Source organism: Asparagus officinalis, chromosome 6 (assembly GCF_001876935.1).
Source record: "Asparagus officinalis chromosome 6, Aspof.V1, whole genome shotgun sequence".
NCBI lineage: Eukaryota > Viridiplantae > Streptophyta > Magnoliopsida > Asparagales > Asparagaceae > Asparagus > Asparagus officinalis.
The window spans coordinates 22094295-22110532 of NC_033799.1; positions in this window are offsets into that span (position 1 = coordinate 22094295).

Sequence of the window (16238 nt, forward strand, 5' to 3'; positions counted from 1 at the left end):
ATAACCTCGGCCAAGGAGCTAGATCTTGACGGGAACCCCATCAAGGACGAGGCGGACAATAAGACAGCCGGTGTCTACACCACAGGAGCGGGCCAGGTGAATCCAGCCGGGGCGATGGATCCTGGTCTCATTTACGACCTAACTCACGACGATTTCATCTCATACCTTTGTGGCCTAGGGTACAACAACACTGAAGTGCACTGGACAGTTGGCTATTCTGTTAATTGCTCCCGACACAAAAAGACCAGCCCGCCACAGCTGAATTACCCCTCCATCGCGGTATCTCTCAGCTCAAACTCAAGGACCCAGACCATGCAACGAACAATGACGAACGTAGGGGATGCTAATGAGGTTTACCAGGCACGGGTCCAGGAGCCGCCCGGGGTCAGCATGTACCTTTCTACGTATCAACTTTCGTTTTCTAGAGTCCAACAGGACAAGGACTTCAATGTCACCCTCGTCATGAGGCGATCACCAGGGAAAGGGCTGGTTTCAAGGGGGAAACTCGAGTGGGTTTCGAACAAACATGTTGTTACAAGCCCTGTCGCTGTCAGATTCGCCTAAATCCGACCAAATTTGGCGTCATCTGTGGATCCTATGCACATATCACAGTGGTATTCCTACGCTAAATAATAACTAATGTAATGATAAAATTCTCCGTATATTAATGGAACCTTTACTTTCCTCTTAGCAACTACTTAAGAAATACAAATAGACATTCCCTACTCAAAATGTTGTCTTTTATATATTTTTTTTTGACACTATCTCCAGTAAATGTTGTATTTTATATATATTTTTTAAAACAAATCTCCTTTGATTCGGATTATTAAATAATACATCTATAACTATTTATCACAACAAAATATATTTTTAAGAAAAAGTAGGGCGACATTCCCTACTCAAAAATATATTAATACAATGAACTATATTGCGACTAATTAATATTGTATGGATTAACCAATAATTCAATAGACTCAATTATGTTGTAACCACTAATTCGATGGACTCAATTTTACTGTAAACTCCTTGAATTTAATTGATTTTAGAGATTTCTTCTTATGAAAAGTTAATAAATACAATAGATTGAGAAATTAATTATTACAGTGATGAAAAAGAAAATAACAAATTTCAAGGAAAAATTATGTTTAGACCCTAAAATTAAAATGCTCATGTGATCAAGTTATTGCACTTTTGCTAAAGTATTTTAGCCACAAAATTAATTTTTCATGTGGTAGTTCAGCTGTGGAATCTTTACTTTCCTATTAGGGGGTGTTTGTTTTATTAAAAATTTTGGCATTTGGTATGGATTATAAGTTTTGGGATTATAAAGTGAGTTTTTTGTATTTTGGGATTTCATATATGATGTTTATTTTAAAAAAAATTAGAATATTGAATCCTGAAAGTGCAAAAAGTGCCCAATTTTTAGAATTTGTCAAATCCTCTCAATTGGAGAGGATTTTAACAAATCTCATAAATAGGTGTGCTTATCTCTCAATTGGAGAGGATTTGACAAATCCTAAATTTATCTTTTTGTGGAAAGTAACCTCACCAAGATAGCATATTCCCTTAAATTTTTGGAGGGATAAATGGACAGGAGACAACTCCCTGAGTAGTATGTTCCCAAATGCTCACCTTCTGGCTTTCTCAGAAAACTATTCCATTCTATCGCAAGGCTTAATGCAATCTTCTACTTGGCAGTGGCATCCAATCCTGAGGAGAGGTATCACTCAGATAGCTAAGGATGAGACAAATGCTCTCCTTAACCACCTAGCCTACTTCTCAATCCAAGCTTCAGCTTCTCACGACAAGCTTCACTGGCCTTATCTTCCTTCATGTTCTTATTCTGTCAAATCATTCTACGATCTCATAACCTCGGGTGGAGTTACCTCTCACTACTACAAATTCATTTGGAACTCCCTTACTCCTTTGAAGGTTAAAGTGTTTTTCTGGATTGCCAGCCAAGTTGAATACCAGGGAGAATATGGCTGCTAAAGGTTGGGAAGGTAGTCCGCTCTGCCCTCTTTGCAATGAGGTCATCGAATCTCATGATCACCTATTCACTAGGTGTGCCATCTTGTCTTCAACGTGGTCTCTTCTTCTTCCACTCATCCTATCTATTGATCGGCCTCAAAACCTGGAAGACATGATCTCTCTCAATTTCTTTTCTGCAATCAATCAGGACATCATTTTATTTTGGAGAGTCCTTTTACCGTGCTTCTGTTGGTGTTTATGGAATAGCCGCAACAACTTCGTCTTTAATGGGATCGAAGTCTGTCATCATCGCATTGCTTCTAATGTAGCTAGACATGTTCTATCTTGGACAGGTACTAACGCTAGTAAATCTGGACCTAAGCTGCATCAAGCGGCAATCAACCTGGGACTGAAGCATATCGCACAATCTAACAGCGATGCTGATGTGGGTGATAACTTCTCAACCGCAGGTTGATCCTCCTATCCTCCTCTCTGTTGTCTTTCTGGCCTCCTTTTGAAGACGCTGAAGCTCTCAGCCTATTTTGGAGCTTTTCGCGTCTTGTTTGATGCTTGGCAGAGGTTGAAGCATTTAGTCTATTTTGGAGCACTTGTTGTTTTGTTTTGATGCTCTCTAGTGCTTATGTGTAGCAAGTCTTATTGAGTCTTGTTTGTTTTTGACCACTCTTTGGTTAGACTTGTATCAGTTGTCAGATCTGTAATTTATTACTAGAAACATCTTTTATATATATATTTTAATGCAGGGTATCTCACCCTGTTTTCAGTCAAAAAAAAGATAGCATATTCATCATATTATAAATTTTTGGTATTTGGTAATGCTACAATTTGAGCTTGAAACAAACAAAAATATTACAAATTGTAGTATTTCAAATCCCAAAATATTAATGAAACAAACAACATTTTAGAAATCCCAACTCATAACAAAATGTAGTATTTCAAATCCCAAAATATTAATGAAACAAACAACATTTTAGAAATCCCAACTCATAACAAAATACCTATGGATTTCAAATTCCATGGTGAAATCCATATCCTAAAATTATAGGATTTGAAACAAACACCTCCTTAACAATCGCCAGCACGTTCAGGATTTTTTGGAAGAGACCCATTTGAATCGGTCGAATTGGAAACATTTTACAGCTTAAATAAAGGAATTAAAAAAAAACTGTAAAACGAACCAAGGCAAAAAGGTGTAAAGGAAATTTGTTCTCACCAGAATTGAGAGCTTTCTCAAGCTCTTCTTCTTCTTCTTCTCCGCTAGAAGAAAATCTTGATTGAAATTAATTACAAAATAGTTTGAGGCTAATTGAAGGGGCTCTTTAAAGGGGTTTTTTCGTAGCGACCACTTAGAAAATAGGATAATAATAAGGGAACCATCATTCATTTCTAGTTTATACATAACTCCTCTTTAAAATGAATTTTTACTACGATCAATAATCTCCGATGAAACTTTTTACTGAAAATTTAAAATTATTGTTAAAAAAATCACATTCAAAGTATTTAGGTCTGGATGCAACTCATATATTTTGAACTTGAATATTTTCAGATTACTTTTGAATTTTTAGTGAAAATTTATTTAGGAGGTGGTTGATTGCAACAAAACCTATTTTAAAGGTTATTATATATAAATTAAAATTGAAATTGAAACATGATTTATGTATACTTACTTTGTGTTTAAGGTGGTTTTTAGGGGGGAAACCATTTTTAAAGCCATGGGATTGGAAGAATAGAAAAAGGGATTAATTACACTAAGGTACCATGAGGTCTGATTAATTAAATGGGTGATTTTGGAGTCTATGTATCTACAAGGGTGATTCTAAGATTAGTAATTGTAATTATATGGGCAACCTCGGGACTAGTTTGTTATTTAGGCTTCAAGATCACCCGTGTAATTACAAATAGCAACCTCAGGGTCGTCCGTGTAATTACAAATAGCAACCAGATGAGACATTGAGAAATATAATCAATAAAATGTATTAGGATTATACTTGTTCTTATCTAGATGAATCGATGAATACAATCTCGATGTTCCTCTCCAAATATTCCCTGGTTCTTATTTTTCTTCTTGTTTCCTCTAATCTAAGCTCTGCAATTAACGTTATAAAAAAATTGTTAATCTTTGAAGATGGATGTTAAGTTTACAAAATAGATGTCAATTTTATACTTCACATGTTAATGATTTAAGTCATATGATAATCTCAAAAAATAGATGTTAACTATGTAGAGTAGTTGCTAATTCATATAGCTAACATCAATTTGTTAAACTTAGCAATAAATTCATTGAATTAACATATCTGTTAAACTCAATAGCTAAATCATACAGTTATCTATCTGGTAAAGCTAACATCTAAGTCATATAGTTAACATCTATCTGTTAAAATTTGGCTAAATATCTACCTTAAAACATAGATGTTAATTGTAATTATTAAGTGTTAACTTTAGTGTAACTTTAGGAGATGTCTGTTTTAACCAAAGAAAACAATCTTTGAGTGATGCAGCAGCAGCTGTGGGAAAGAGGTGCAGAAATGTTTGAGGGAAGGGCAAAATGAAAAAGAGAGGCCGTAACGGCGAAAAAGTTAATGGTTGAGAAAAGATGAGAAGAAGGATGTAATTGCAGACGTGGTGGAAAAAGATATAATAGTTGATGAGAGGGAGAAGAAGGAACATTTAGACATAGATTCATGAGGAAGAAAAAGAGAGAGAAGAGAGACTAGGGGAGATTATGACTTTTCTTTGTGCTGAGGTGGCGGCAAAAAGGGAGGATACTTCACATGAGAAATTGAGTTTTAGAGATTTTACACATGGGTGAAAAGTGCAAGGGGTTGACCATATGAATCTTTATAATTTAGGGTCCTAACACAATTTTTCCAAATTTTACTCATGACCGAAGGTGCAAAAAGATGATTTGATAATTTTCTAATCATCTTGAGAATAAAGAACATAGTACTTAGTAGGACAATTTTTTAAAAATGTCCATTTTTTAAAATTAATAAGTAAAATCGACCATTTAAAAAATTATTCAGCAAAATCGACCCTTTTCAGCGAAAAGGGTCGATTTTACAGATTTTGAACTGCACGGGACTATTAGTCCTGTGCAGTTCTCCTAAAAAACCCTAAAATAGTCTCGTGCAGTTCTCCTAAAAACCCCAAGATCACCACTTCGCACTCTCTCCCTTTTTAATTGAACCTCATACGATTCTCCACCTGCCTCCACTCCAGTAGCAGCCGCCCCCACCATCTCCGTCAATGACAGGCTCCTCGACTCCATCCTATCCTACTTCGGCTCCGCCAACGACCTCCAGACGGTCTCCGTCTCCGATCTCACTATGAGTAAGAAAGCCATCCTCTTCGCTGTCCCCGGAGCCTTCACCCCCAACCTGCTCCCAGAAACACCTCCCTGGCTTCATGGAGAAAGTCGCTGATCTCAAGGCCAAGGGCGTTGACACCATCGCCTACGTCTCCGTCGACGACGCCTTTGTCATCAAGGCCTGGAAGGAGAGCCTCAATTTGGCGCCGACAACATCCTCATGCTCTCAGAAGGCAACGACTACTTCACCGGGGCTCTTGGTGTCCAGCTCGAACTCAGCAACAAGCCCGTGGGCCTTGGAGTCGGGTCCAAACGCTATGCCCTTAGGGGAGAGGTTGAGGAGGCGGGAGAGGTTTTCGATGGAGGAGCAGAAGTAGTGGGAGACGGTGTCGGCGAGGAGGTAGAAGAGGACGAGAAGGGAGAGGAGGAGGAGAGTGTGTGAAGTGATGATTTTGGGGTCTTTTTATTGGGATTGTATCTTTGATTCTTTGTAGAACTTCATGAGAATTAGATAGGGTTAGAAATCTATCATGATTAGGAGTTTGTGTTCCATCATGATTAGGAGTTTAAATCCTATTCTAATTAGGAAGTTAGGCTAGAGATAGGGTTTTGGTTTCCCTATATATATATTTCTATTGTTGGAGGAAAAACTAAGAAGAAGAGAGTAGAGAGAAGATGTAGTGGGGAGAGAGAGAGAGAGAGAGAGAGAGAGAGAGAGAGAGAGAGAGAGAGAGAGAGAGAGAGAGAGAGAGAGAGAGAGCCAATATTCTTGTAATCTAGGGTTAGCATAGGGCGTAGCCTGATTCAAGAATATTGTACAAGAGGCGAGGGTTTCGTGATCTTTATTCGTGCAAAAGATTACAATGAGTGAGCTTTGAAGAGAATATGAGAGTTGATTTTGTATGTGATGTTGAGAGATTTAGAGACGAGAGTTGAGTGGTTCCTCTTGTAGTTCTCCCTGATACATAGTGAATTTCTCGTAGTGTTGCCCCGTGGTCGTAGGTTGAAGTTGGTCGACCAAACCACGTAAATCCCGATGTTCTTTTTTTGATTGTGATCATTTTATATCTTGTTGAATGTGGATTGGCTTCGGAGTTGCGCATTCCCCTATACTTTTCGGGAGAACTGCACGGGACTAGTAGTCCCGTGCAGTTCAAAAACTGCAAAATCAACAATTTTCACTGAAAAAGAGTCAATTTTGCTGAATAAATTATTAAATGGTCGATTTTACTTATTAATTTTGAAAAACGATCATTTTTAAAAATTTGTCCTACTTAGCAATGGTAAACATGGGCGGCTTTACTTTAGGTGAATATGTCTTTGTAGCACCTCTCTTTTGGTTTTCTTTTTCATGAAGACTTTTTGTAAAAATGATATGTGCTTGGGTCCAGATATGATACGTTAGTAATGATATATTTTATTTTACTAATACTATGCACTTGAGTCAAGATATGATACGTTAGTAATGATATATTTTACTAATACTATGCATTTGAATATAATGTGATAAATAATTATAAATATATTATATGGTGAAAATAGTATATCTTTGATGTTTGGGTATGATAATAATTGATTTGAGGTCAATTCAATGTATATTTGTGAATATATGAGTTCAAATTCACAAAACATGCACAAAGGCAAAGAGTGAGAATCTGAGAATTTTGACCAGTTAAGAGTTTTTATGTTTTTCATACTGTTCTAGTCAGAATCTGAAACAGTTTATAAGATCAAAGTTGTAGGTCTCTTCAAGAGCTTTCCAATGAGTCTTAGATCACCTCATTCCGAGATCGGATGAGAAAGATACAGCCTTTATACCAAACCCCAGTCTGAGCATGGCCCAGAACACTGTGCAGTCGATCGCCGTGGTCGCTGCGGTCGACCGCTGGGCGAATTTGGTTCTGTCAGTTTTGTTTCGGGTCAGGTTTTGTTTATACCGAACCCAATTGTTACCCTAGGTATCTATACTCGTTTTGAAGCTCTCAAAACCCTCTTTTAAACCCTAATAGCCTCAGCCCCCTCCTCTCTCTTTGCTCTCAAAACCCTCTTTTAAACCCTAATAGCCTCAGCCCCCTCCTCTCTCTTTTTCAAACCCTAAAACCCCTTTCTTTGGCGATTCTTGGAGGATTTTGGAGGAGTCGACGCGAGATCCATTGGTGTTCAGTGAAGGAGGATCGTTCTCACTCGTTTTTGGGAGTTCATCTACACCCTTAGGCGAGTAACTTCTCGCCCAACCCTATCCCATGTTTTAAAAGGTTTTTATAATGATTTTCATGAGTTTTAATGAGCCTAAAAGATATTTTTGTATAAAGATGGATTCTCTATAATGTGGATTGCAAGAATCAAATGTTTCAGTTTATAAAAGCTCACCAATGTTTTGTTTATTGAAGATCTAGATCTGAAATTTGCTTAAACAAGAGTTAAATCACGATTTACTGTTTTCAAAACGTTTTTAACATATTTCATATGTGTTTAGAGTGTTGGGGATGTAGTTTACATGTTTAAATTTAGTTGTTTTTCTTCTGTTTGATTTTAGAGACGTTGGAATCTTCGTTATCAGAGAAAATCATCAATTTTATTTCAGGTTTTGAGCTGACAGAAACCCAGATTTGGGCTTCTGTCTGCTCTGCGGTCGACCGTGACGGTCGACCACTGGGCGCGCAGAAGGGGCAGGAATGGTCGACCGCGAGACGCGTATCAGAGTGCGGTCGACCGGGGCGGTCGACCGCCGCACAGTCTGGAGCAAAAATCCCTGTTCTGTGTATTTTACTCATGTTCGAGAGTTTGCCTAGTTTGTCTGACTCTGGTGTTTAATCTTACTATGTATTAATGCATGATAGATGACCTGAGGGTACAAATTGGGGATTTACACACTGATTTGAGTGTGAACTGATATAAGTAGATTTCACTATGTATCTCAGCGATATTTTCACAAATTTTACAGTCCTCGTGTTGGACTAAAATACATAGAAGTCCTCGTGTTGGACTATAATTCATAGAAGTCCTCGTGTTGGACTATAATCCATTTCAGTCATCGTGTTGGACATTTGCCACTTATTCCATGAGTTTGGAAACTACAGTATATAGTTCCTGTATCGGACATTTAGTGTTTAGGGATTTACAATTTGAGATACAAGGTATATACATGAGGGTTTCCTTGTTTGGATTATTTCGCTTGACGTACCTATGCTCGTGTTGTAATTTCCTAAATACTAAAACCCATTTTTTGCTAGGATCAATGATTTTAACTATTATGTAATAACTGTATTTTTCTGTATACAACGAGCCCTTTTTCCTTGGGGTTGGTTGTGATGTTGATCGCTAGTGCTTTGACGCTCGTTGTCCCTCCCCCTTTCAGGTAACGAGCCAGGAGCCCGGAGAGTCGCAGGTTGATGGCGATGCACTTTAGCTTCAGTCGTAAATTTAGTTATATTTTCTTTTGAGCTCCACTATAGACTTTTGTTTAGACATTTGAGAGTTTTATTCTAGAAGTTGTAAAGGCTGTGTGCCTTATTTCCTCTTGTCAGACATTTTGTATTTGAGACTTGTTGAGAAACTCCAGTTCATTTATTTCAGATATTGACTTGTATTTCAGTATGTTAGATGATGAAATATTAATTTGATCTCTATTATTTCATCAGTTGATTCTTGTATTATCTTTTACTTGTTTTTGTACCTACACCTGTTATTGACTCTACTAGAGAGATAGTAATTATGATGGTGAAACATGTTATTGCACGGTGTGGTGCATGATAGGTTTGACATTCCTGGTTTCATCTTGGACTACAGCCTTGTGTGAACCCAAGGGCGTCACAGTTGGTATCAGAGCTCTAGTTCCAGTATTCTTAGGATCATCCTGTGTCGAGTCGTGGAGCTAGGATAGAGTTTCTTAGGATTCATGTATAGAGTCCGTAAGGGTTTTCTAGTATGAGTGAGGACGATATATGCGTATATCTCAAAAAAAAATTGAGAAATTTTTTTTATGACAACTATTTTATTTTGACTGAAAGTATTTGCGTGAATATTATGTGTATTGAATTCATACTATAATACGTTAAATATTTATATGTGTATTTTTGCTATCTCACTTACTGTGAAAATTAAGCTCTCCTTTTGATATTATAAATATCGAAACGAGGATGTAGTCGAGGTAAAACTTGTACCTGGAGAGTTAGGCATGCAGAGCCGAGCCGCAGCTGGCTCTACAGTATTAGATCGACATCATGGCACCGTTAGCAACAAGATGTTACAACACTCGATGAGCAAGAAGTGTATCCGTTTCCGTCAGTAGTACCACTTTCAGGAGTTCCATCCCCGGTTGTACCCGTCGTGAAAGTAAAGAAGCAATACTTATGAAGGCACTACCACCACAATCAGCTATTTATAGAACCACAGAGCATGAAGTTTAGCTCTGAAAGAATAAGAAAGATATCAGACAATGAGAGCACCAGAGTTTCAAGGCACACTTCCTAGCAGCGGAAGAATGATTTTTACCCAGCAATAAGGACAATATAAGAAAGGAACACGATATGATTCGAGAGCGCCGAAGTAGCGCAGAGTCCGGAGTACATGTTACAATCAAAACAATATTGAACAAAGAACGAAAGACTTGTCGCAGTACACCAGCAGGAAGTCAGCATGATAAAGGTCACAGTCGATAGTCTCAGAGTCATAATTTTGGCCAGCAGCGGAAAAATAGAGACACTACTTGTTAATCCGAGGATTTAGGAGCCAGCAGGCCAGATTTGCTTTATCCAGGAGATTCCTGAAGGACAGATTATCCCATATTTGCATTATTCAGCATAGTCTATTCAATAGTACCGTGTGATCAGGGTACGAGTGAAGTTTTTCTTCGTGATTTCCTTTTCAGCTAGGATCTAGTTGAGTTAGGAAATTTGCTTATCTCTTATCTTTCATACCTTCGTTGATAGGTTTCAGCTTGTAGCACATTCCTTAGATATTCTGTTGTCAGTCTCTACTCCTCTAGAGGGGGTGTCCCTTCCATCTGTAGGAGATGTGTCATCAAACTTGATGAGTTTGAGTTAGTCATCGAGTCGATCGTGTTGTTGATGTCAGAGTTCGATGTCATCCTTGGTATGGATTGGCTATCTTCCTACCATATTAGTATTGACTGCTTTGCGGAGACGGTCAAATTTGTGAGCGTCCGATGGGTCCGAGATGATTATAGCAACCTCCCAGGGCAACCTTTTTGCGGAGTCATTTCTGGTGTGCATCGATGAGGTAATGTGATAGGATCAGGGTATTGATTTATTAGAGATTAGAGTTGTCTCAGAGTATCAGGATATCTTTCAGGACATACCTGGATTACCTCCTGTGTGAGAGGTCGAGTTCTGTATTGAGTTGCAGCCAGGCACAGCCCCGATATCCTGCGCACCCTATCGCATGGCACCAGCTGAGATAAGGGAGCTTTAGACCCAGTTGGATGAGTTATTAGCTCAGGTTTTATTCATCGGAGTCATTCTCCGTGGGGAGCGCCAGTTCTCTTCATGAAGAAGAAGGACGGCAGTATGCATTTGTGTATTGATTATAGAGAGTTGAACAAGGTCACTATCCGGAATAGGTACCCATTACCTAGGATTTATGACTTGTTCGATCAGCTGCGCGAAGCGCATGTTTCCCGAAGATTGATCTTCATTTTGGGTTATTGTAGTTGCGAGTTCGGGAGATGGATTTTCCCAAAGCCGTGTTTTTCTGATTCGATATGAATCTTTCGAGTTTCTGGTCACACCATTTGGGTTGACCAATGCACCCACTGTATTCATGGATTTTATGAACCAGGTTTTTCGTCCCTTTTTGGATCAGTTCGTGATAGTTTTTATCAATGATATTCTCATTTATTCGAGATCGAAGGCAGAACACGAGCAGCATCTACGGTTAGCTTTGAAGACTCTACAGGAGTGTCAGTTATATGCTAAGTTCAGCAAGTATAAATTTTGGCTTCCAGAAGTTAGATTTCTAGGCCACGTCATCAATAGAGAGGGCATAGCAGTGGATCCGGCTAAGGTTGTAGCAGTTCTTGATTGGGAGCCGCCAAAGACGGAGACAGAGATTCATAGCTTTTCGGGTTTAGCCAGCTATTATTGGAAGTTTATCCAGGATATTTGTGGTCTACACAAATACATCATTGGCAGAGTTATGAGACGTTTTGATGCAGACTCAGAGAGTAGTAACATATGTCTCACAGCAATTGAGAGTACATGAGCAGATCTATTTCCACTTATGATTTAGAGTTAGCAGCAGTAGTATTTGCACTGAAGTCATGGAGACTTTACTTATATGAAGTATAGTATGAATTATTCACAGACCATCAGAGTCTGAAGTATCTTTTCTCTCAGAAAGAACTCAACCAGAGACAAAGGAAGTGGATTAAGTTTACCAAGGACTACGAGTTCACGATTTAGTATCATTCGGGAAAGGAAAATGTTGTAGCAGATGCCTTGAGTAGGAAGCGTCGACATCGGGTTTCAGCTTAGAAGTGCTCGTTGTATCGAGATATTCTCACCCTTAGTCAGTGTGATTTTAGACATGAGATTGGTCATAGTACATCCAGGGACCCCTAAGATGTACAAGGACCTAAAGAGACACCTTTGGATGGAGTGTTATGCGTAGGAAGATTTCAAAGTATGTAGCTAAGTATCTTACCTGTCAATGAGTAAAGGCGGAACATCAGAGACCAGTAGGATCATGTCAGCTTTTAACCATTTCGGAGTAGAAGTGGGTGGACATTTCTATGGACCTTATTGTAGAGTTGTCGAAATCGAAGAAAGAGAATGATTCGATTTGGGTGGTAATGGATAGACTGATGAAGTCAATACATTTTATTCCAGCGAGGACTAACTATACAGCTGAGATGTATGCGAGGATACTTATTCAAGAGACTATTCGACTTCATGGAGTTCCAGATGCGATAGCATCAGATTGAGATTTTAGTGTTCATTCCACATTTTTGGAAGGGTTTCCAGGATTCTTTTGGGTAACAGATTTATCGTACTGTAGTGCATTTCATCCATAGATGGATGGTCAGACGGAGAGAGTAAATTAGATGTTGGAAAACAGGTGGCGGGCTTGTGTCATTGACTTTCAAGATAGCTGGGAAGATTATATTCCACTGATAGAGTTCGTTTAGGACAATAATTATCAAGCGACAATCGGTATGACCCCGTATGAAGCAACGTACGGGAGGCCTTGCAAAATCGACTATATGTTGGGTAGAGCCGGAGAAGAGTTTAATACTTGGGCCAGAGCTTATGAGACGGATTACAGAGAAAGTAACATTTATCAGAGATCAGATTCTAGCTGCTTAGAGTTGGCAAAAGAACTATACTAATAAGAGACGAAGACCCTCGGAGTTTCGAATTGGAGATCCAGTTATGCTGAAGGCGTCGCATAGGAAAGGTGTGTAGCAATTCGGGAGACGGAAAAAGGTTACGACGAGATACATTGAACCGTATCAGATTTTGGAGAGCATTGGAGCTGTGTCATACAGACTAGATCTTCTAGCATCGATGTCTAGTATACACAATGTATTTCATGTTTCTATGCTTAAGAAACAATTACGTGATGAAGAACAGTAGTGAGTGTTGAACGCATCAGAGATTTAGCTTCAGGATGGTTTGACTATGATTGAAATCCCAGTTTGTATACTTGCTAGAGAAGACAAAAAATTTAGAAACAAGATATTTTTTTTCCCTTGGAGAAAACTCAGTGGAACCAGAAAGGAGTTGAGATGATTTTCAGGGGTGCGAAGATGTTATGCCGCGCGAATTTCTGCACCTATTGAGGAAGTGCATTGCTTTATGTGTGCGATTATTTGTGTGGTTATATTTTGATTTAATGCTAGAATGAGGATATTTTCACTTAATTCTTAATCTTTCGGAACACATGGTATATATATGGGGGGATCCTTGTTTGGATTTTTCGCCCGACGTACTAGTTCCATTCGATTAAGGGTTGAGTGGGAATATAGTCATCCTGGACTGTTAAATATAAATACCCATATATGCTTATCAAGAGTAAAATTCTAAATATTTCTGGTTGCGGGTTGAATTAGACCCACTATGTGCTTTTCTAGTATTATTATCTGCTTAAGTATGATTTCTGAATTTCGAGGACGAAATTCTTTTAAGGGGGGAAGAATGTAAAACCCTGAAAATTTGAATATAATGTGATAAATAATTATAAATATATTATATGGTGAAAATAATATATCTTTGATGTTTGGGTATGATAAGAATTGATTTGAGGTCAATTCAATGTATATTTGTGAATATATGAGTTCAAATTCACAAAACATGCACAAAGGCAAAGAGTGAGAATCTGAGAATTTTGACCAGTTGAGAGTTTTTATGTTTTGCATACCGTTCTAGTCAGAATATGGAAAAGTGTATAAGATCAAAGTTTTAGGAATCTTCAAGAGCTTTCCAATGCGTCTGAGATCACCTCATTCCGAGATTGGATGAGAAAGATACAGCCTTTATACCAAACCCCAGTTTGAGCATGACCCAGAACACTGTGCAGTCGACCGCTGTGGTCGCTGCGGTCGACCGCTGGGCGAATCTGGTTCTGTCAGTTTTGTTTCGGATCAGGTTTTGTTTATACCGAACCCAATTGTTACCCTAGGCATTTATACTCGTTTTGAAGCTCTCAAAACCCTCTTTTAAACCCTAATAGCCTCAGCCCCCTCTTCTCTCTTTTTTAAACCCTAAAACCCCTTTCTTTGGCGATTCTTGGAGGATTTTGGAGGAGTCGACGCGAGATCCATCGGTGTTTAGTGAAGGAGGATCGTTCTCACTCGTTTTTGGGAGTTCATCTACACCCCTCAGGTGAGTAACTTCTCGCCCAACCCTATCCCATGTTTTAAAAGGTTTTTATAATGATTTTCATGAGTTTTAATGAGCCTAAAAGGTATTATTGTATAAAGATGGATTCTCTATAATGTGGATTGCAAGAATCAAATGTTTCAGTTTATAAAAGCTCACCAATGTTTTGTTTATTGAAGATCTAGATCTGAAATTTGCTTAAACAAGAGTTAAATCACGATTTACTGTTATCAAAACGTTTTTAATATGTTTCATATGTATTTGGAGTTTTGGGGGTGCAGTTTAAATGCTTAGATTTAGTTGTTTTTCTTCTGTTTGATTTTAGAGACGTTGGAATCTTCGTTATCAGAGAAATCATCAAATTTTATTTCAGGTTTCGAAGCTGACAGAAACCCAGATTTGGGCTTCTGTCTGCTTTACGATCGACCGCAGTGGTCGACCGCAGGGCGCGGAGAAGAGGCAGGATTTGCCTGCGGTCGACCGCGATGCCGCGGCGGTCGACCGCGAGACGCGTATCAGAGTGCGATCGACCGGGGCGGTCGACCGCCGCACAGTCTGGAGCAAAAATTCCTGTTCTGTGTATTTTACTCATGTTCGAGAGTTTGCCTAGATTGTCTGACTCTGGTGTTTAATCTTACTATGTATTAATGCATGATAGATGACCTGAGGGTACGAATTGGGGATTTACACACTAATTTGAGTGTGAACTGATATAAGTAGATTTCACTATGTATCTCAGCGACATTTTCACAAATTTCACAGTCCTCGTGTTGGACTAAAATCCATAGAAGTCCTCGTGTTGGACTATAATCCATAAAAGTCCTCGTGTTGGACTATAATCCATTTCAGTCCTCGTGTTGGACATTTGCCACTTATTCCATGAGTTTGGAAACTACAGTATATAGTTCCTGTATCAGACATAGTTCTTAACCCTGCATATGACTTTCTCACAGTAGTTTATGACATGACACTTATGTAGATTTTGACATGATACTCATGTAAGTAATAACATGATACTCATGTAGGCTAGGTCATGGCACTGTATTTATGCTCTGATATTTGTTGTATTTCTTTTATTATTGTTCCTGTATTAGAACCTCGGGTTTGGTGTTTAGGGGCTTACAATTTGAGATATAAGGTATATACATGAGGGTTTCCTTGTTTGGATTATTTCGTTCGACGTACCTATGCTCGTGTTGTAATTTCCTAAATATTAAAACCCATTTTTTTGCTAGGATCAATGATTTTAACTATTATGTAATAACTGCATTTTTCTGTATACAACGAGCCCTTTTCCTTGGGGTTGGTTGTGATGTTGATCGCTAGCACTTTGACGCTCGTTGTCCCTCCCCCTTTCAGGTAACGAGGCAGGAGCCCGGAGAGTCGCAGGTTGATGGCGATGCACTTTAGCTTCAGCCGTAAATTTAGTTATATTTTCTTTTGAGCTCCACTATAGACTTTTGTTTAGACATTTGAGAGTTTTATTCTAGAAGTTGTAAAGGCTGTGTGCCTTATTTCCTCTTGTCAGACATTTTGTATTTGAGACTTGTTGAGAAACTCCAGTTCATTTATTTCAGACATTTACTTGTATTTCAGTATGTTAGATGATGAAATATTAATTTGATCTCTATTATTTCATCAGTTGATTCTTGTATTATCTTTTACTTGTTTTTGTACCTACACCTGTTATTGACTCTACTAGAGAGATAGTAATTATGATGGTAAAATATGTTATTGCACGGTGTGGTACATGACAGGTTTGACATTCCTGGTTTCATCTTGGACTGCAGTCTTGTGTGAACCCAGGGGCGTCACAGAAACCAAATATCGAATACCTTCCAATGATGCCTCCTTAGAAGGCCCCCAATTTCCTAATGAACACCACCTAAAAGACCTCTCAATCAATGGATAGAAGTGCCAAACTCCACCTAGGTCTTCTTGCTCATACCAATGTACTCATAGGACTTCAATATGCAGGTCAAAGCACTCCTCAATAATCCAATGTATCGTATTAACAATTAAATATCCCAACCTCAAATCCTTCTATCTCAGCCAACTATCTCAAAGCACCAAAATAAACGAAGAATAGATCCAGACTGATA